Below are 23,376 nucleotides of genomic sequence, written 5' to 3'. Positions count from 1 at the left end.
TATGATTTAGGGAAGGCATGGGTCTCCAGACAGCTGTATTTAACTCTGAAAGGCAGGAACATCCCCCAAGTATGCATCGCTTAAACCTCTGGGAGGAGGGTTTCTGGGACCCTCTGAATTGACTTCTGTTCTTCCTAATCCTTGCGTTGAAGAGGAAGCACAGAGATCAGGAGCTGCCTCCACCTCATTCCAGTAACGAGAAAACAGAGACCCAGAGATACGGGCAACGCGAACCACCGCTTGTTAGCTGAGGGAGCTCCGTGCCTCCCATGAGGTGCAGGAGAGAAGCTCTGTTTGCGTGTTGTTTTAGCACCGGCTCCCTCTGCTCTGCTGGACCTGCCTCATCCTCCCCATAATAGCATCTCAAGCACATGCTAAAGACTTTTCATTATTTTCAGCTATAATAACAGTTCCATTTTCGGATATCAGAAAGTCTACACTAACTGCATCAACCCTTTCATCTCAGCAGTCTTCTCCTCAGCTTGGAGCCAAGGAGGCGGGGCTGGGGGAGAGGGGAGTAACAGGCATGGCTGGTTCTACCTCCCTCCCTTTCCAGCTGCCTTTTTTTTTTTTTTTTTTTTTTTGGTCTTTTTTAGGGCTGTGCTTGAGGCATATGGAATTTTACATTCGCTGGGGGTCGAATCAGACCTTCAGCTGCTGGCCTACACCGCAACCAGAGCAACATGGGATCCGAGCCTTGTCTGTGACCTACACCACAGCTCATGGCAACGCCGGATCCTTAACCCATTGAGCGAGGCCAGGGATCGAACCCGAATCCTCATGGATATAGTTGGGTTCATTACCGCTGAGCCACAACAGAAACTCCCCTCCCTCTCCAGCTCTTCCTCTACTTCACCTGTTCTTTGGGGCTCCTCCAGTGTCCAACAGGAATGAAAGATAAGGGTCAGAGGCTACAAATGTCATTTCTTATTAGTTGGTTATATGAAATCCTTACCTACCTGGGTGTCATGTATTTTGTTAGCTAGAGCTGGCAACCTTATTGTGGGGGGAGCAGTGTTTTTGGTAAGAGTGGATTCTGTCCAGTCTTAGATGGCAGGGGTGGAGCTAAGTACCCATCAGGAAACCATACACGCTGCTCCTCAGAGGCCCCCATCTTTGGGGACGTTACTAAGAGCAGCTCAAGAGACAGACCAGGAGCAGGAATACCTCTACTACTGATGCATCATCAGTTGCAAAACAGAATCCCTGCCTCCTTCAGCCCCTGAGGAGCTGGACCTAGATAACGAAGAGGGAGAAATGCTTTCTCATCTTAGGACAGGGAAGATTATGATCTCACACACACACACACACACACACACACACACACACACACACACACACACACTTCATAGCACCAAAGTGATAGGAGAAATAAATGCACATCACACGTCCCTCCCCATTTCAGGTCACTCAATACAAAGGTTGAAAATGTATTTCAGCTTGAAGTTTTAATCTGGAACCCACTCTTAATGATCAAAAAAAGGCCAGAACTTTTGCTTCTGCAAAGATGGAGTAGATGAACTTCATCTTATTCCATCCACTATGGACAACTAAGAACCCTGGACTGTATATAAAATGAACAAAAGAAAACTAAAAGGCAGAAAGAAGACGGACAAACAGATAAGCTAGGAACCTAGGACCCAAGGAATGGCATGGTGATGAGTTCCCTGTTTTACTGCTTGTGTCCTGGCTCTTTTTTCCCCCTCATATATGCAGACTGGATGCTGGAGAGGCTGGCAATCCAGAAATGCCAACAGCCACAAGTAAAAAAAGCCCCACGAGTATCTGCTCTTTCTAGCTGAAAAGGCTGGAAAGGTATAGGCTAGCAAGATAGAGAACTCATAGACAATAATTTCTCTTCTCTGGCCACAGAGCTCCCCTGGTGGCTCAGTGGATTACGACCCTGACTAGGATCCACAAGGATATGGGTTTGATCCCTAGCCTCGATCAGCGGGTTGAGGATCCAGTGTTGCCAGAAGCTGTGGTGTAGGTCACAGATGTGGCTTGGATCCCATGTTGCTGTAGCTGTGGTGCAGGCTGGCAGCTGCAGCTCCAATTCGACCCCTAGCCCAGGAACTTCCATATGCTACAGGTGTGGCTCCAAAAAGGAAAAAGAAAGAAAGAAGGAAAGAAAGAAAGAAAGAAAGAAAGAAAGAAAGAAAGAAAGAAAGAAAGAAAGAAAGAAAGAAAGAAAGAAAGAGAGAAAGAAAGAAAATAAAAAAGAATTTCTCTACTCTAGTTGTTTAGCATCAACAAAGACCTAGTGGGGACCAGGGTGCCCACACCCACCCAGCAGTAAGGAACCCCTTCCTCACAAACGCCGATGGAGGCTGAATGGAGAAGCTGCAATCCTACCCCCTCTGGCAGTAATGAGATGGTACCACCTCATCCATCAGACTCGTTTCAGAGGGCACTTGCTCAGACAAAATAAACAGCATCCTTGTCATGCTCTTCTAAGATAATAACCAAATGTCCCAGTTTCAATGGAAAATGAGTCATCATATCAAGAATCAGAAAGACCTCAAAATGAATTAAAAAAACAACCAATAGATACTAACACTGCGATGACAATAATTTTAAAATTATTTGGCAAGAATTCTACAGAATTTTTTCATTAAAAAATGCTTTAAGGAGCAATTGTGAGCACACTTGAAACAAATGTTAAAGTGTAATGTTTCGGTAAAGAAATAAAAAGCCTCAGCAAATAAATAGAAATGTGAAGAGGAACCCAACAAATTTTAGAGAAGAAACAAAAATTGGGGCTGAAGGAAATTCTCTAAACACAAAGGAAATGATAGAAGAAGGAATCTTGGAACATCTGGAAGAAGAAAGAAACACAGAAAGAGCAAAAGTAAGAGCATAAACAAATGACTATCTTTCTTCTCTTGAGTTTTCTAGATTGTGGGTGATGGCTCAAGCAAAACCTGTAACACTGCCTGATGTAGCCTCCGTGTGTGTGAGGGAAACATCTAAGACACTGAAGGAGGGTTAGAGGGACATAAATGGAGGGAAATGTTTATCCTTCACTCAAACTGGTGAAGTGTTGAGAGGTGTAGATTGTGATAAATTCTACATATGATAAAATATACAGTGCAACACCTAGACGAATTCACTTAAATAGCTACACAAATATACAGACTCAAAAGCACAATATATATAAATCAACTAGAACTTGAAAAAAATGTTCAAGTGACCTACAGCTAGGCAAGCAAAAGAAAACAGAGAAGCAACACTGAGAGTACAGACAGAAAATAAGGAAAATGGTAAACTTGAAACTTAGCATATTAATAATTACATTAAATGTAAAATATCTAAGCGTATCAATTAAAACACAGAGCTTAAGAGAGTGGATTAAAAAAGGAAATACGACCCAAGTATATGCTGGGTCAAATATAATGATTTACATAAGTCGAAAGTTAAAGAATAGAAAAAGATATACCATGACTATATCACATCCCCCCAAAAAGAAGAAATTGCTCTATTAATAATACATAAAGTGAAGCAAATTATCAAAAACAGAGGCATTATATCATAATAGAAATGCTGATCCATCAACAGGACACAGAAATCTTAAATGTGTGTGCACCAAATGAGAGACGTGAGCCAAAAACCGACAGAACTGAAAGGAGAAACAGACAAGTACAAAAGTATCACTGGAGAGTTTAACATCTGTCAACCACTGGTAAGACAATTAGACAAAAAATTTACCAAAGATATAGAAGAAGCCAAGAGTTCCACCAACCAAGGCGATATAATCAACATGCACAGACCATCCTCCCTGACCCACAGAACACACACTCTCTCTCTCTCTTTTTTTTTTTTCCTGCTTTTTAGGGCCACGCTAATGGAATATGGAGGTTCCCAGGCTAGGGGTTGAATTTGAGCTGCAGCTGTCAGCCTGTACCACAGTCACGGCAACGCCAGATCCAAGCCAGGTGTACAACCTACACCAAAGCTCATGGCAACGCCAGATCCTTAACCCACTGAGTGAGGCTGGGGATCGAACCCGCAACCTCATGGTTCCTAGTCGGATTTGTTTCTGCTGTGCCACAAAGGGAACTCCAACACACACTGTTTTTATGTGCCTACAGAACATGGACCAAGATAGAACCTATCATGGGCCATAAACAAACCTCAACAAATGTAAAAGAACTGAAATCACGAAAACTGTTTCCTGACAAAAATAGAATCAAACTAGAAGTCAATCAAAGAAAAGTAACAGGAAAATCTTCAAAAACTTTTAAAACAAAACAAACCCACTTCTAAATAATCTGTGAGTAGAAAAGGAAGTCTCAAAGGAATAAAACAATGCACTGAATTGAATGAGAATGAAAACGCTACCTATAAAAATATGTAAGTCTCTTGGAGTTCCCTGGTGGCCTCGTTGTTAAGGATTCAGCACCGTCACTGCCATGGCTTAGGTTCTATTCTTGGCCCAGGAACTTCTGCATGCCATGGGAGTGGCCAAAAAAACACCCCAACACACACACACACACACACACACACACACACACACACACACACACACACACACACACACACATCTTCACAGCAGTGTTGAGAGGGAAATTTACAGCCTTAAATGTTTACATAATCAATATAATTAAAGATCAATAATCTAAGTCCTTACCCTAAGGTATTAGAAAAATAAAGAATAAAATAAACTCAAACTAAGCAGAAGGAAAGAGCCAACAAAGATAGGGGCAGAAATTAATGAAATTTAAAACAGAAAAACAATGATAAAAATCAATTAAATAAAAAGCTGGTTTCTTTTAAAAGGTCAGTCAGATTGACAATCTTCTAGCAAGAGAAAAAGAATGACTTCCTGGTGTGTGGCACAGCAAGTTAAGGATCCAGTGTTGCCACAGCTGAGGTCTAGGTTGGCTTGGATTTGATCTCTGGCCCAGGAATTTCCATATACTGAGGGTGTGGCAAAAAAAGAATGACAAAAAAAAAGATAAGATGCATTTTATTAATTTGGGAATAAAACAAGAATATTACTACAGACCTTGTAGATTTAAAAAAAGAGTAATAGGCAGTTCCCATCATGACTCTGCAGTAATGAACCTGACTAGTAACCATGAGGACACGGGTTCGATCCCTGGCCTCGCTCAGTGGGTTAAGGATCCGGCATTGCGGTGAGCTGTGGTGTAGGCCGCAGACACAGCTCAGATCTGGCATTGCTGTGGCTGTAGTATAGGCTGGCAGCTGCTGCTCCAATTGGACCCCTAGCCTGGGAACTTCCATATGCCTTGAGCGCGGTCCTAAAAAGACAAAAAAAAAAAAAGAAGAAGAAGAAGAAGAAAGGAATACTATGCATTCTATACAAATCAGTTTGACAACATAGAGGATATAGGACAATTTTGTAAAGTGCAAAGTAACAAGTCTTACCTGATATGAAATAGATCATTTGAACAGCCCTATAACTATCAAGGAAATGAAATCCATAATTTAAAACTACTGAAAAGAAATTTGCAGGTCCAGATGGTCTCACTAGCAAATTTCTCCAAATGTTTCAAAAAGAATGAACAAGAATTCTCTACAATCCCTTCTCTAAAAATAGAAGCGAAAGGAACATATCCCAACTTATTCTATGAAACCAGTATTACATTCATATTCATATCAAGACCAGGCAAAGGCATCGTTAGAATAGAAAACCCCAGACCAATACCTTTTATGAATATACATTTAAAAAGTCCTTCACAAAATGTTAGTAAACTAAATCTAGCAGCTTTTATATAATTTAACTCCCACTCACGATCTAAGACAAAACTCTCAAAAAGTAAGTACAGAAAGGAAGTTCCTCAACTTGCTAAAAAACTTCTACGAAAGATCTCCAGCTAATATCATACTTCACAGTGAAGGACTGAAAGCTTTCTCCCCCAGCCTGGAGAAAAGGCAAGGACATCCGCTCTCACCACACTGTTCAACACAGTGCTGAAATTTTTAGCTAAAGCAATAAGGCAGTAAAAGGAGATGAAAGGCATACAGATCATTTAAAAATTGCCCATATTTGCAGATGGCATAATTTTCTTTATAATATGATCCTTCCCAAAAATCTCCATACGATTTCCTAGAACTAGTAAGTGAGTCCAGCAACGTTTCAGAAGGCAAGGTCAACACACGAAAGTCAACTGCTAGTCTATACACTCATAATGAACACACACTAGTCTAGAACGTAGGCACTGGAATTGTTTTAAAACAAATATCATTTACGATTGCTCAGAAGAATTAGCAACTTTATTGCCAACATGACAAACCATGTACAGGACATATATACTGAAAACTGCAACCCACTGATGAGAGAAATCAAAGATCCAAATGAATAGAGAGACATACCATGCTCCTGGACTGGAAGACTCCACATAGCAAATGTGTCGATTTCCTCCAAACTGACATGCATGTTCACGTGAGTCCTACCCAAGTCCCAGTAGGTTTCTTTGTAGATATATATAAGATTATTTTAATATTTATATGGAAAGGCAAAATAATTAAAATAGTGTGGCAGGCAGAATGATGCTCCCTCCTGAAGATGTCCACAGCCTAATCCTGCACATCGTAACTATGCTAGTTCACGTGGCAAGGGGAAATAAGGCAGACGGAATTACGATTGCCAACCGTCTCATCTTAAAGTGAAGAAATTAACCCATATTATCCAGGTAGGTCCAATGTACTAGCAAGAGCCTTATAAATGGAAGAGGGAGGCAGAGAGAAGTGCGAGAAGGATTCCGACAAGGATGTTTCCGGCTTTGAAGAAACAAATGATGAAGAAAGGATGTCGTGAGCCAAGGAATGTGGGTCCCCTCTAAAGGCTGAGAAGGCAAGACAATGGATTCACCCCTACAGCTTCCTTTAGGGACACAGCCCTGTTGACATTTTAGCCCAGTGAGATCTATTTTCAATTTCTAATCTCTAGAACTTTAAGATAATAAATTTGTATTGTTTAAGCTACTATAGTTTTTAGCAACTTTTATAGCACTCACAGAAAACTAATACAAATAGATTTCTTTTTAAAAGAAGAAAGTGGAAGGAATCACTATCCAATATCAAGACTTAGGTATCCACAGTAATCAAGACTATTACAGAATTGGCAAGAGATAAACACACAGATCATTGGAACAAAATAGAAAACCCAGAAATAACCTCATGAAAATATGGCCAATTGATTTTTTTTTTTGTCTTTTGTCTTTTTTAGGGCTACACCTATGCGTATGGAGGTTTCCAGGCTAGGGGTCCAATCAGAGCTATAGCTGCCAGCCTAAGACACAGCCACAGCAACGCCAGATCGGATCCACGTCTGAGACCTACATCATAGCTCATGGCAATGCCGGATCCTTAACCCATGGATCAAGGCCAGGGATCGAACCCAAGTCCTCATGGATGCTGGTTGGGTTCGTTAACCGCTGAGCCACGACAGGAACTCCAGCTAACAGAGGCCGTCTAGTGGAGGAACTACAGTCTTTTCAACAAATGGTGCAGGAGCAATTGAACATCTAAAGTAATAGATAGATCAATGAACTCCACCAAAGCTTCTCATCTTGTACAAACAATAACTCATATATACAGTAGATTTAAATATAAAATGTAAAAACTAAAAAGCATTCTAGAAGGTAATATAGGAACAGATTTTAAAGATCTGGGACATGTTTAAGTATTCTTAGATGTAACACCAAAAGCATGATAATAAAATGAAAAACTGATAAACTTGACTGTATTAGTACCAAAAATATTTCCTCTTGGAAGTTCCTTTTAAGTGGATAAACAGACAACCTACAGATGGAGAAAATCTGTAAACCACGTATTTGGCAAGGGACTAGGATCTAGAATATACTCTTTTTAAACCCTCAAAACGCAACACTGAAAAACAAAGAAATGAGTGGACAAATTCATCAGCAGATGCATCACGGAAGAGGATATACAGACGGCAAAGAAGCACATGAGAAGATGTTCAACACGAGGAAAATGCAAACCAAGGCCATGGTAAGATATAATATGCCTATCAGAACAGCTGAAATTTAAAAAGAGTGACAACACCAAATACCGGTGAGTGTGCAAAGAAATGTCTTTATACAGGAGTGTCAAAAATGACACAGCCACTCTGGAAAATAACTTGGCAGTTTCTTAAAAAACTAAACAGAGACTTACGATACGACCCAGCAAACACTCCTGGACACTAATCCTGGAGAAATAAAACTCATGTCTGCACAAACATCTGTACACCAACGTTCATAGAAGCTTTATTCTCCATAGCTCAAAACTAGAAACAACCAAAATGTACCTCAACAGAGGAATGCTTAAACAAATTTTCCCCTTCCTTCCTTCCTTCCTTCCTTGCTGTTTCATATTTTTAGGGCCTCACCCACTGCATATGGAGGTTCCCAGGCTTACGGTTGAATCAGAGCTACAGCTGCCAGCCTACACCACAGCCACAGCAATGCAGGATCCGAGTCTCGTCTGCAACCTACACCACAGCCCATGACAACACCAGATCCTTAACCACTGAGCGAGACCAGGGATTGAACCCACAACCTCATGGTTCCTAGTCAGATTTGTTCCTGCTGTGCCACGACAGGAACTCTGACTCTTATTTGTCTTATCTCCACCGCCTAGAACTCATCCATGCCTTCATTTTTTATTCTTCAGCATTTGGAAAAACACTTATTTAATCATGTAATATGTATACATTGCAGCCCCAGGCTAGGCTCTAAGGACCCAGAGTTGAACGTATTAGACCTTGCAATTCTCGAGCCAAACCGAAGTCCTCCAGGAAGCTTTGATTCAAACTGCTCCCCTCTTCCTCCCACAAAACCCAGCCACAGATCTTCCCATGACGTGTCCATTCCCATATCTATCACCAGGTACTGAGAGAGTTTTGTCCAATCCTCAGGTGTGTTTCAGCAGAGAAGCCAAGTCTGAGGACTTCTGACTCTCCCAAGCATCATGAGATGAGGAAGGGTGTCTCCATTTAAGTGACACTCACTGAGAAGCCGTCCCAAGTGCTGAAGGCTAGCGCCCGGGGGTCAAAGACTTCAAGACAGATTCTGTCCTCATGGAGATCAGAGTTAACTGAGGCAGGCAAACCTGTACATGGAGAGAACTCAAGGATGACAAAGCAAAACATTAAAACGTAGGCGTGTAGGGACCATTTGTATAAGTGTACTTGTTTTTATTGGGCTGGAAGGGGTGCGTTGGAAAACTGCCCAGCTTAAATGCTTCTGAAAATATTGGAACGCCTCTCCTAGTCCTCCCATCTTTCTGAACTTGTTGTCACTTTCTCCATTGAATTTTTAATATCTGGTACTTGCAGATAACACAGGTACTGATTATCAGATGTCACCATGAATAACCCAAAGAAAGAGTAAAGGCTAATTATTTCCCAGCACAGAGATATGCAATGCGCACATGAGATCATCCTGAAAAAAAAGTGTCATAATTATAAGAGATATACTTTGTTGTGTCCTTACTGTGTGCCAGGTGTTGTACAAAACATTTTACAGCCATTATCCTTTCTAATTCTCACAACACTCCTGTAAAGAGGTGATTATTCCCCCTACTTAATGGGCAGGAAACTAAAGCTCAGAGAGACCACACGGTTTTCTCGGTACAACTCAGATCATAAACAGGCGAGTCGGGAGTCCAACCCAATCTGTAGTCATTGTTGGATGGGGTCAAAAAGTAATACCCCTCGAGTTCAAACCAAGTGGCATATGGTCACATGGAGGCAGACAGATGGAAATCACAGTGCCAGCTTTATCACCAGTGAAAATTAGGAAGGAGGACATGGCTAAGCTGTGCAAACAAACAAGCTGAATGACATGCCTCTGAGTTGAAGCTGCCCTCCCTCCAAAGGCAGGCCCTTCCTGCCCAGGGCACAATGGAATGCTTTATCTTTGCGCCAAAGAAAGGAAAGAAAGGGCCAGGGTCTGCCAAGTCCAGTGGTCAGTGAATGAGGGGCCAGAGGGATGGCAGTGCTGGATTAGGGAAGTCGTCGGAAAGCAAAAGGAAAGGGAGGGAAACAGCGACCCGCCCCGCAGGACCTGGGGCTGGGCTCGCTTTGTCCCCTGGGTTTGATTTTTCAATCATCTGCAAGAGCGAAGCTCCATCATCCAGGAGGAGACCTCGGCTCCAGAGCCAGACATGGTCCCACTGAGTGCCCCTCTTCTACTCCAGATGGGTAGCTTGGATTTTGCCCCCAAAGCTTCTGAAATCACCCAAACAATAAATTCATTACGCGAACTCCAAAAAGCTCTTAATACATACACCGAAAGGATACTTCTAATTCTTTCTCCCATCTCCAATTATGTGCAAACAAATTGCCTAATATAGCTCCTTGGAGGTTCTGGGATAAGATTTGAGATTTTCAGGAAGATAATCTGATAACTTAAAACCAATCACGTAGAAATGTCCTAAAGTTGAATAAAAAATGCCCCCCATATAAAATAAAATAAAATAAAATAATCGATTTTTTTAGCAGAAAAAAAAAATCAAATTCCCAAGGTAAAATCCTTTGCAACACAAACCTGAAGAATTTAAAGTCTAACAGAACTGAAGATCAAAATTAACCAATTTATCTTGCCATGCTTAGTGAAAAGTCTGTAGACTGTGACAAACCCCTCCGTTAGAGATTCAAACCCCTCCTATAATATGTTGTTGTAATTTGGAAACGGCTGCCAACGACATTTCCCAGGCTAAATGTAGCCCAATAACTGAATGTGGCCAATGAAATAAGAGGAGAAGCGATGCTGACCCTACCTCAGGCCACTCCTGGACATGGTGTTCCATTGTCCCTCTCACTTCTCCCCTCTGCCTGCGGGTATCAACCAAGGAAGACTCCACGGATCATCCATCCATGTTCCAGTGTCTCCATCGACCTGGCCTCCCCCGTGACTGCCTGGAGCAGGGTGATTTTTTCCCTCTAGTTTCCACGTTTGTTCCCTGTGTGGATCTCTGACCAGAAACTGCTCTCGATGTCCCTAAGGTCCATGCCCCCAAGGTCATGGGAAAGAGAAATATCTGCCATGTGTCCTTGAGATGCTGTCCCTCCTCCGCTTTTCAAAGGTCCTGGCCTCGGATAACATTTCTTTCTCCTATATCTTCTCTTGTTTCCTCTAAATTTGGACACCCAGATGTTAATTCCCATCTGCCACTCGCCTACTGCTCTACGGGAATGCAGCTGAGCTTCTGGGAGTTTCACTGCCTCAAACGTTGTTGGCCCTTTTCCTTCTTGAATAAATGTAGGCTAACCTGTCTACCTGAATTCAGTATCTTCCTCCTCATGCTTATCCTTGCTTTCAGATGCTGTGATATATAAAGTTCCAGTGTTTCACGTCCAGAACAAGACTAGCCTCCCCCCGCCCCCCCATTCTGCTCTGCTGTCATCTGTCCAGAAGGCGCAGGTGGCAACAGGGGAGAGACATCAGCTCCTCTTGCACCGATGAGCCTGCTTTGGTCTCTTGCATTGGCAACCTACATGCACTTCAGCAAGCTGGCAGAACTGCCGTGGGCAGCTGGGCATCGGCGCCCATCTCAGCAGCATCCCGGAGCTCATGCCAGCCAGCCTGGTGCTTTCACTTGTACCGTCTTCCTTGCCAGCTCCAAGGAAGTGCCAAGCATCGCCAGCAGCTGCTTTGACGACTTGTAGACACGTAGGCTGGATTTGTCAGCTCCTTCTCAGCGTCCAAGTGACTATGACAAATTTTCCTCTCTGATTTTCTTTTTCTTTTTGAGTAGATGTTGCAATTCCTATTGCATAGGCTTGTTTATATACCAATTAAAGCAGGAAGCAATTATCATCAATTATCATGTGAGACTAGCTACTGTCTTGTAATTACCATGTTAACTGACATTAAGTTTATAGAGAAATTATTGTTGCTTCCTTCCACCTGAAAACTAAAGAAGGGTATGTCAGGAGGGAAGAAAGTACACCTACAAAGAGAATCTTCCCCTCTAAGAAAATCCATCTCTAGATAGGCACTTTTCTTAAATGTTTGTGTCTTTCTCAAGTTATTCCTTTATTCACCTGACAATGTGGTCAACAGCCTCCGAAATGGCCCCAAATGATGCCTGCTTCCCGAACCGCTCCCTCATTACAGAGGGCTGGCCCGAGTAACCACGAGGATATTGTCGGAATGATCCCATGTGACGTCCAAGGTTAGGACAAGAGCGATGGGGCAGCTCCCCACTTGCCCTCTTGGACTGCTCACTCTACCAGAAAGCAGCGCCCCCCCCCCCCCCCAAGAGGACACTCAAGCAGCTCTACGAAGACATCATCCTGGAGAGGAAATTAGACGTCGGACCAACAGCCCCTGTGCCTGGCACGAAGGTGACCCACTGCAGAAACAGTCTTCTGGTCCAGGCCCAGTGGAGTCTTCAAAGAACTGTGTCCCAACCACATCTCAGCTGCAACCTCACGAGGGACCCTCAGCCAACACCAGATCGCAGGCTCAGAAATGAGAAGCTTTAATTAACATTTATTACCAAGTCACTACATTTTGAGGTAACGTGTTATTGATACAGAGGGAGATCCTTATTCGTGATGGCTCCGATAATGACTCTAACTCCCGCTCCCTGGCAGAGGAAAGGCAAAATCAGACATAGACTTCTCCCCTTGAGAACGTGACGCTTTAATTGAAGATAAATCCCAAGGCAAAGGACTTGGGGATAAAGTACGTCGCCTACTTAGATGCTGATTTGTAGCTGCATTTTTAGGGACAAAGATGAAGTTCCAGATTCTTTGGCCCCCAAACCAGAGGAGTAACTTACTTTCTAACTAAGAAGGGGAAAGCAAAGTTCTTGGAAAGAAGAACTATGACAGGGCCCTTCTGTCACTTGTGCAGATTTTCTGTGGTGTATTTCCTACCACTCAGTGTAAGAAGAGATAAGGTCCCCAACTGGCAGGTTGTTTTATTATGGAGCTGTCGTCACCCGTCTGAAATGTAAACCTCTCTGTTTGTACAGATGTTCACGTTTGTAAAACATGTTTTAGATAATCATATAAAGCCACGACATGTAACTCTCAGAGTAGGCATTTTTTTTTATAAATCACTCTTTTTGTTAATTATTTCAGATATAACTGAAGTTAAATTTATTTTGTTCTGCTTTTCTCTAATACCCAACCCTGTAGATAATACACACTACTTTAAACAAATCTCTACAAAATGAATACAGATCTGGCCTTTTGAAGTGTTAAATTTTTTCTGTATTCTTCATTTAGCAGTCTCCCCAAAAAGGCTTGATTTAAATAATAATACCTCTCATCATTTCTAAATCTCAAACACAGTATGAAATTCTATCCTCTACACCGGAGCAGAGCACTTTGGGGCTTATAGAGCATCTTTTCAGTTGTAGAATATTCATAACAAAGACATCAACCAAGTGGGTATTTTGATGCCAATCTTACAGACAAGAAACCGAGCAGCCCAACAACTTACCTAAAGTCATAGAAAAAGCAGAGCGAGAATATGGGAAGGCAGGCTTAGCGAGGGCCGAACCTGGAGTTGGACCTGTGGGTGTCCGTCTGTAGATCGCTGTTACAAGGCGAGGTAAACAGGGGTCTTATTAAGTGATATTTTGTTCAGAGTAGCCAGGCACTTGCTGGTCCTACCAGGACACAGTGCCCCAGGCTGCAAGGCTCCCACGGAAGACACAGGCACCAAACCCACCTGGCAAAGCAAAGCACACTTTCTTTAGCTCGTCCGATCCCAGATCCCAATACGAAACACTAATAAACCAGGCTGCATTATGTGACCTAATTTCCCTCCAGCCAAAAGGAATTCCTCATCTCACCACTGCACTGCAAAGCAAGGTGCAAAGTGCACGCGCAGCTCTCCCAGGGAGAGGACACCAAGAGAGTGCAAGTGCTACGTTGACGGGAAAGGCCCCAGCTGCTGGGCCCCAGCCTTCCCAGCTAGAGCTGCAGGACTGGGCCTGGACACCACAGGGAGAGGAGAGAGAGCTCCCCGAGAGAGGGATGGGACAGACACAGCGACAGAACCACTCCACGGAATATTTTCAGAAGGCAGACAGATGGGCACTTAGTGTGTCCAACCCCTGAGGCTCAGAATCTGACGCAGAGGGTACCGGGAAATTTCTCTCAATTTTGCTGTGAGCCTAAATGTGTTCTAAAAAGTAAAATCTTAAGTAAATAAATAAACAAATAATGTATAGGGAACTTCTGATAAAAAATGCAAAGCGAAATGTGTTCTTTTTAAAATACTTTCTCATAAAGTCCCTACTAAATTCCTAGTTATCAATGAAGACAGGCCAATATATAAGCCCACCCCAAAAGAATGGGAAGGGAAATAGGACATACTTTTAAAAACTGAACACAACTTTTTTTTTTTCCCTCCTTTTTAAGGCTGCACCTGTGGCACATGGACATTCCCATGCTATTGGTTAAATTGGAGCTACAGCTGCCAGCCTACACCACAGCCACAGCAACGCCAGATCCGAGCCACAGCTGCGACTTACACCACAGCTCACGGCAACACCGGATCCTTATCCCACTGAGCTAGGCTGGGGACTGAACCTGCAACCTCATGGTTCCTGGTCGGATTTGTTTCCGCTGCGCCACAACGGGAACTCCTGAACACAACTTTAAAGATGTAAATCAAACTTGTGGGTTACAACTAAATTGTCAGATCACAGAAAGGAAATCTAGGTCCCTGGAGCTTGGGACACCAACGATAATGACAGGTTTTGATCTACAGAACTCTTTGAGAGGCTCAAAATTAGAAACATGACACAGCACTGAAGGCAGGGTACAGGGGTGGGCTGAAAGCAGGAGGACTGAGAGTGAGGCAAGGAGCCATCCATCAGCCATACCTTGATTCCACTCTTCAAACAGCCACCTCTCTCCCTGACTCCTTAGCATATATATCATCCGCAAAGGATTCCTATCCACAATTCAGAAAGAATCTCTACACACCATTAAGAAGGGCAAGAGAAAAACGATTCAAATGACAGGAGGAAATGTACATGAACATACATCACTCGTACTTAAAGTGCCAATCAAGACTAGAATGAGCGAACACCTCATCCATCAGCTGGGCAAAAATTAAGAAGCCTTACATTATCAAGTGTAATCGAGGGTATAATTCAGCAAAGTTCTTATAAATAGCAGGTAAGATCATAATTTAGAAAACAGTGTGGCATGAGAATGTGTGTTAGGTAAGCCAGGCTGGGACTATAACAACCAGACCCTAAATCCCAGTGGCTTAACGATCCAGGTATAATAGTATGGAAAGTCTCTGAACTTCTCTATGAATGCCTCTCCTCCACGTGGTGACACAGAGATCCAAGCTCTGTCCATCTGATAGCTCGGTCATGTCAGAAAATTGTACCTCCAGTTTCAGAGACTGCATGAGATGCTTTATGCCCACACCAGCAATGGGTTAACTTACTTCCACCCGCATTCACTAGCCAAATCACAGGGTTACAATCCTAACCTATCTGCAGATGAAGCCAGGAAATGTAGTCTTGTGTAACCGAAAGAAATGAGAGATGGATGAGCATTTAGAAGGTCTCTAGCGTATCTTATAAATTTAAGCATAAATACACTATAGAGACCAGAAATACCCTGGGGTGACATTGGAGGAAACACTCAGATAACCCAGAGGAATTTCTTGCATGCCTACGCCAGAAGACACATACAATTATGTTCATGGAGGCATTGCTCATAATAGCAAAAATCTGGAAACAATCCAAATACCTCCCAATAGAAAAGCTGGAAACGATCCAGATACTCATCAACAGGTGTAGAAATAAACAGTGGGTTTTTTTGGTTTGTTTGTTTTTTGTTTGTTTGTTTTTACCAAATGGAATATTTATAGCAGCAAAATGAGTGAACTGCAATCAGACAATAAGAAAGACAAATCTTTAGGAAAAAATTGTTACTGATGGATAACTCATATACCAAAACCCCCCGCTGGCACATGCTTAGTGAATACAATTTGATGAGTTTGGACTTAGGCACACATCCATGATAGACTCACCACGACCAACCTAATAAACATATAAACACAACCATTACCTCCAAAAGTTCCCTGATGTTTGTGTGGATGGTACTTGTCTTGAAATCTACCTCCTTAACAAAATTTTAAGTACACAGTTCTGTGCTATCAACCACAGGGACAATGCTGTGCAGCACATTTACACAGTCCATTCATCCTGCATAACTGAAACTTTATGCTTCTTGAAAAACAAATTCCCACTTTCCTCTCTCTCCAGCCCTGAGCAAGCACCATCCTATTCTCCGCAGATGAACTGGGCTATTTTAGACAACCTCATAAAATTGGAATTATGCAATATTTGTCCTTCTGAGACTCACTACGTTCATTTAACATGATGCCCTCTGGGTTTATCCATGTTATTACAAAGAGTAGGGTTCTTCTTTTTTAAGGCAGAGTAGTATCCCATTGAACATACACAGGACGTTGTGTTTTGCCATTCATTTGTTGATGGGCATTTAGGTTATTTCCGTATCTTGGTGATTGTGAATCATGCTGCAATAACCATGGGATTGCAGATACCTCTTTCAGATACTTATTTCAAGTATTTTGGATATATACCCAGAAGTAGGATTGCTGGTAGCTCTATTTTTAATTTTTTGAGGAAACTCCATACTCTTTTCCACAAGAGTTGTACCAGGGTAGATTTCCACCAACAGTATTACAAGGATTCCTTCTTCGCCACATCCTTGCCAACACTTTTTTGTTTTTAGCAATAGCCATCCTAATTGGCACAAAGGGATATATCATTGTCATCTGTGATTTGCATTTTCCTGATGATTAGTGATGCTGAGAACTTTTCATGCACCTGGTGGCCATTTTTTGGTCTTCTTTAAAGAAACGTCTATCAAATCCTTTGCCCATTTAAAAAATCAGGTTATTTTGTTGTTGCTTTTGTTGTTGAGTTGTAGGGGCTTCCTATATACTTGGGGTATTAACCTCTTATCAGATAAATCATTTGTAAATATTTTCTCCCATTTCTTAGGTTGCCTGTTCACTCTATTTATTTCCTGTGTAATGCAGAAGTTTTCAGTTTGATATAATCCCAACTTGTCTATTTTTGTTTTTGTTCCCTGGGCTTTTGATGTCAAATTCAAAGAATCACTGCCAAGACTAATTTCAAGAAGTTTTTCCCCTCTGTTTCCTCCCAGGAGTTTTACAGTTTCGAGTCTTACGTTTAAGTCTTTAATCCATTTTGAGAAAGGTGAATCTTAAAAAGAGATGTTTAGTGGGGAAAAAGGCAAATCACCAAATAATACATTTAAGTAGCTTATTTTTCATAAAAATTAAAAGCAATGCTAAATAAGTACATTGTTGGAGGGATGCATTTGTGGTTTATAAAACAATTTTAAAATAGCTAAGAGAATGACAGACACAAAGAGACGAATGTACACACAATTTCAATGGTACTAGGAGTATTCTAGCTTATAAGCTGTTAGTAAGTTTATGGGTGTTGATTTTATTACCATACTTATTAATTCATATATACTCTAAACACAAGGGGAAAGTCCATATTTGCTTAGAAGGCATGTTTATTTGCTAACTTTTTATGTTGCCATATAGGAATAGGGAAAAACATGAGGAGCGAGGCAATAGAAATAAGATGCTACTCAAAATCCCTTATTTCTGCCTTCAGGCAGAATTACAGAGAAAATATCCCCTAAAACCCATTCCCTTTGGATGGAAGCCTTGCTAAGTCTGCAGAAATTTGACCGTAGGAGAGCCTTCTGTTATCTATCTCCAATCACCAAAAGGGATGGAGGACTCTGTGACACTGAAGCTTGGGACCTGGAAGCATGTTATCTTAAGGATGAAGGCTGGACACAGTACAAGTCATATCTCAATCCTGCTTCACACTGCGTTTATTAGCAAGTACAGGGTTTTAGAATCCTCCTATTGCTCTAGATCTCTTTGACACGGTAAGATTTCTGTTGCACTGTCATTTCATCTTTGGGTGCTTTACTTTTTTTTTTTAATTCGAGTATATATGATTTACAGTGTTGTGTCAACTTCTGTACAGCACAGTGACCCACTCATACATATATATGTGTATATATACATTCTTTTTCTCATATTGTCCTCTATCATGTTCCATCACAAGTGACTAGATATAGGACCTCATTGCTTATACACTCTAAATGCAATCGTTTGCATCTCCAAACCCCAAACTCTCCGTCCATCCCACTTCCCTCCCCCTCCTGCCTTAGTCATTTTAAAAATAGGATCAGAATAAGACCTGGGTTAGAGTGAAGTGTGAGCCCCAATATGGCAGATCCTAAGACAAAATGTTTACAACAGTTCCTGAAACAATAATGCATTTAATGCATGTGTATTACTATTATTATTATAATTAATATTATGCTTAACTATGTAAACATGGCATATATATGTGTGTGTGTATATATACACTATGCCGCCTTCTTTTTCCCAGTCTTATTTTGAACTGTAAGGGTTTCTAGCATAAGAACATTGCTATTTCTGTAATTTGGATGTGGGTAAGGTTCATCCTTTCACTGTATCTTTTTGACTTTGTACGTGCAGAGTTCAAGGATAAAAGTAGAAACTTGGGAGTCATTGGGATGCAAATTATAAATGAAGTCTTATTGTGGATAAGATTGTCCAGTGAAAGCACAGTAAGAGAGAAAAGCCATTACAGAGACTATGGCCTGGGATCCCTTCAAAGCTCACGGTCTTGCCAGCTCCTGGAGAGTCATGATGCAAAAATCATTCTTCTTTGTACTTCAAGTCGGTAGAGCACAGAGTTCCTGAACCTTTCGCACAGGCAATGTTAGTGAATTAATAAATGGAGGGAGGTTTACAAAGAAATTACTCACTGAAACACAAATAGTCTGCCTCAGGCACAGAAAAAGCAAAGAGAATCTTACCGATAGATATTTATATATGTCAAATAAACACCTCAGTGTTTCCCCAAAGTTATAAAGGCATCTAAAAACACACAATCAGTTATGTAACAATGATACCTTCCATTTATTTACATTGCTTAAGGGTTTCCTTGCATTATAACTAATTTCATTGACTCCTAAACTATTCCAGAGTAAAGAGACACTAGAGGTTATCTGCATTATGCAAGGTAGCCTAACATCCATTATCAAGAGCTCAAGCCATAATTATTTCCTATAATAAAGCTTCAATTCTTGTCCATAGCACACTTTTTTCTTTTCTTTTCTTTTTTAATGGCTGCACCTGCAACTTATGGAAATTCCCAGGCTAGTGGTTAAATTGGAGCTGCTGCTGCAAGCCTAGGCTACAGCCATGGCAACACTGGATCCAAGCCTCATCTGTAACCTACGCCGTAGCTTGCTGCAATCCTGTATCTTTAGCCCACGGAGCTAGGCTGGGGATTGAACCCACATCCTCACGGACACTGTGTGGAGTCCTTAACTTGCTGAGTGACAATGGGAATGCCCATCACACAGTGTCATGCAGGTCCAGGGGAGTAGAGGTAATCCAGGCTCCTTTCACCTAAGACTGTACTATGCTCTATACCCCTACAGTCTCCCAGTAAACCACGCAGATAAAAAAGGAAGGGTGAGGAGCTTGTGCAGATTACGAGGTCCAGGTCTGGAGCTGCGTTCCACCATCATTCATTGGCCAGAATTCAGTCCTGTGCTTCACCTGACCTAGAACGTGGTTTACCTGAGTGACTGGTAAGAAAAGGAAACCCACTTGAACATCCTGGCAGTATCTGTCACACCACACGCTGAGGCATGAACCCTCCCGATGCACCTGACCATGGGAGAAGAGATGTCTGATTGAGCACACCTGGGGACATTGATATGCTGTTATGTGAGCTATTTCATTTTGTTTGTGGATACTTGGAAATCTTAGAAAATCGTTTTTATCACGTATTCAGCTGAGTAACAATAGGCTGTGATGGAAAGACCCTTCACTGTTGCGTCCTTCTGCCTGTCCTTCAACTTTTCACCCACTAGGTGTGTGCCTTTAGGTAAACTGAGGTCACTGTAGGACTCCCAGAGCCTGGGAGCCCTCATCTATAAAGGGGAAATTATGCTTACTTCAATGAAAAGATTAAGTTTTCAGGAAGTTCTTGGTTAAAGGAGGGTATTCAATACATGCCAATCCCTTCTTTAATTTGCACCATTTAATTTGTCCAAGCTTATCATCCAGCACTATTCTGTTTCACTTCCAAATGACAGCAATTCAGAGTACCAGACACAACCACAGTGTTGTCATTTATGCAAACAAGTGGGCCGGTTTCCTTCAACCGTCAGTAACTGGACATAGTTTATGACCCTTCAGTGAACTGGTTCCGACAGACTTCACCTGCACTCCTTCAGGAGGAAACAGGGCCAGAGAGGTGAAGGGCTGTGCCTGAGGTCACTCAGCCAATTCAAGGGGAAGTGGAACCAGAAGCTAGACCTCAGCCCTGGCTCTTCTTCTCTCTCCCTGCTCCTTCCCTCTCCTCCCCATGCTCATGGCAGCCACTGTGGCTTTTACATTACAGTCACTTGTAAGTCACACCTCAAAATGAGATGTTGTCTTCGTCTTCGCAGTCTCGCTATAATTAAGTCATCATCACAACACATGAAAACAAAACTGTGCCTTTTTAATTAGTGTCTTGAATGCGAATGAATGGTTCATTATTCTTTCCCATCTCAAGCTGAGATCATTATTCAAGTCTGGAGAAATAGTGAAGAGCCAGACAGGGAAATTCAGAACATCCTGGAGAGGGTCCCTTTTTCCCCTTGGATCCCAGAGCACAGGAGTTCTTCTGACCAAGCAGCCAGTCGATGGTGGAAAGCCAAAGGATGCTCCCGACATTTGGGCTTGAGGCACCTCAAAGCAGAGATCTACCATTCAAAGAACAGAATGACAAGACTCATCAGGGTCTCTTTTAAGGCTTCTAGAGGACAGGTGTTACGGCCTTAATTGCACTGCCCCCAAAACTCATATGTTGAAGCCCCAACTCCAAAGTGATTGTATTTGGAGAGAGGGACTTAAAGAGGTAATTAAATGAAGTCATTAGGGTGGAACCCCCACCCAATGTGACTGATGTCCTTATGAGCAGAAGAAGAGGCACCAACGAGGTACATTACAGAGAAAAGGGCATGTGAGGACACAGGAAGAAGGCAGCCGTCTGCAAGCCAAGAAGAGAGGCCTCGGGAGAAATCAAACCTGCCGGCACCTTGACCTTAGGCTTGCAACTTATAGATGTGTGAGAAATTAATTTCTACTTCCTAAGCCACCCAGCCTGTGGTATGTTATTATGGTATCCCTAGCTCACCAATAGAGGTGGTTATTGGATTTAGACAAATAACTAGCCTATGTGCATCCAATTATCTGGACTCTGGATCACAGAAGTCAGAGTCATCTTTCATTTGTCCACTCTATAAACACTTGCTGAGGACCTACCATGTACCAATTTCTGTGCTCAATGCTGAGGATCCAAGACAAATTAGATGTAGTCCTTGACTTCAAATGTGAGATGCAAATGTGAACCAAAACTAATTAAGTGCCCTATGATGAATTTATTCAGTGAGGCTGATTGGCTGCTTTCTCAATGTTCAAGAAAGTCTTTGCAGCAGAGCTGATGCATTAAAAAAGAAAGGTCTTGAAGAGTGAAGGGGGCTTGCTAAGCGTCTTAGCAGCGAGGGAGAGATTTTATAAGGTGTGGAGCATCAGCTGGCAGATCTGAAGGCCAGGTGCAGAGATGTGTGTATGGGTCTGGTAAGCGGTAGGGTGGGTCCTGGGCAAGAGGGCTGTCAGACCCAGTCCTCATTCCTCCTGTTCTGCTCTGCACCACAGGAAGGCTGGTCCTGCGGGTGCCGGTATCAACTGGTTTCTAGCTGGCTTCGGACAATGGGAGAGGAAGGGAAGGAACAGTAAAGAGATGGGGACAGTCACAGGGGTTTCCTCCCATGACTCTCTGCTTCATGTGGTATGTTGGCATGGCCATCTCTCCTCCATGGCTCCCTCAACCACCAGACTGACCTTCTCATGATGGTTCCACTTTCAGGTTACCCTGGTCCCCGAGTGCCTGAAATATCGTCTCCCCGCTTTGTCCCTTTGGCCTAGGGCTGGTGCTAAGGCTCCACTGTCACTCACAAAGGTTGCCTCTGTCCCTTGTCTGCCTTCTCAGCAAAGCAATCGCCTCCACAACTAATTCCCTGCATTAAAGACCCTCGGTATTAAGTAAATACTCAAGCGGTTCTCTGTTCTCCAATTGGACCCTGCCTAAGGCGCCTCAACAAAGACTGTGGATTTTACTCTTAGCTGAAAGGACGTCATAGAAGGTATATACACATTGGAGTGATCTTTAAGATTCAGTTTAGGAAGACGACTCTGGCTACAGGATGGAGTGTGGATTACAATTGAAGTTTCTGGAGAAAGGGGCACTAACAAGGAAAATGATGCAAGAGCACAGGTGAGCTATGTTTAGGGCTTGAATCAGAGCAGATAAAATGCAGGCTGAGCTGAGATCATGAGCAAAGACTTCTTCAGAAAGTTCTTAACACTCTTAATTTGTTTCACTTCTGATATCCTTAATATTATCTAAAGGCAATTAAGTCTAATGTAAAGCTCAATGGACCGGAAGTCAGAGAAACCAGGTTCAAGTGCTTACTCTGCTTCTAATAGACTCTGTGACTTTGGACAAACCATTTATTAGGTGCTCCATAAGACCTACTTAAGAAAGTAACCTTCTGTGACTTTACAGTCGCCTTGCAAAAATATGTATTTTTAATACTCTGCCTATATTTTAAGAAAAACAGAAAAGGGAGATTCAGGATTCAGAAAAGTTAAGCCGTTTACCCAAGATTACTCAACAAGCAATGGAAACAGGACTCAGATCCAAGTCCACGTGGCCTCATGCCTGTAATAAAAACCTGTCTTACTGGGCTACTGCTTATCTAACTCAATGACCTTCCATCACAGAATGTCCTGGGTGGGAGGAACTGCAAAGCTGATCTGATGCACTTGTCTTACTTAAGAGATGAAGCCCTAGGATTAAGAGCCTACTGGTCTTCCCACTTGCCAACTTATCTTTTTAAACTTACAGAATCTAATGCTTTTGTCCTTGTCCATGGTACTTTGGACTCTGTCTTTCAAAGCCTATGACTTTCCCAAAGAGTTATAAGGAAACATAATTTATTTCCAAAGATCAAAAAATATTACATGTTGCTTATTCCTCAAAGACAAGCATTCTTGGCTTTTCCCAAGAAAGGACTGAACTCCCAGCTTTTACTTACTAATGAAGAACCCTAATACCGAATTAAGTACATTTTTATTGGTAAACAGAGAATTTTGTCCCCTAAGTCCTAATCTTCAACCCCAAGGCCTGAAATTGCAAAGGAATTCTCAGTCATTCTTACTTTTGGTTGTGATTTCT

At 42.2% G+C, this 23,376-nt stretch overlaps 1 protein-coding gene across 39 annotated transcripts in view; it reads right to left on the bottom strand.

Moving 5' to 3' along the window:
• Positions 1 to 23,376, bottom strand: part of ZFAT (zinc finger and AT-hook domain containing) — a 383,679-nt gene that overhangs the window by 46,774 nt on the left and 313,529 nt on the right. For 4 of the 39 annotated variants that reach the window (XR_014842955.1, XR_014842969.1, XR_014842952.1 and 1 more), the window contains one exon: positions 8,981 to 9,081. The exons of the other annotated variants lie outside the window; for them this stretch is intronic. The gene's annotated coding sequence lies outside the window, so the exon portion shown is untranslated. The remainder of the gene's footprint in view (positions 1 to 8,980; positions 9,082 to 23,376) is intronic. 39 annotated transcript variants of the gene reach the window in all.

The sequence above is a fragment of the Sus scrofa genome, chromosome 4 (genome assembly GCF_054392235.1).
Source record: "Sus scrofa isolate SSC_HxYL_T2T_F1_AM1 chromosome 4, Sscrofa_HxYL_maternal_Yorkshire_Landrace_v2.0, whole genome shotgun sequence".
NCBI lineage: Eukaryota > Metazoa > Chordata > Mammalia > Artiodactyla > Suidae > Sus > Sus scrofa.
The sequence above is the reverse complement of the archived record's forward strand: the minus strand, read 5'-3'. Positions and strand labels throughout refer to the sequence as shown.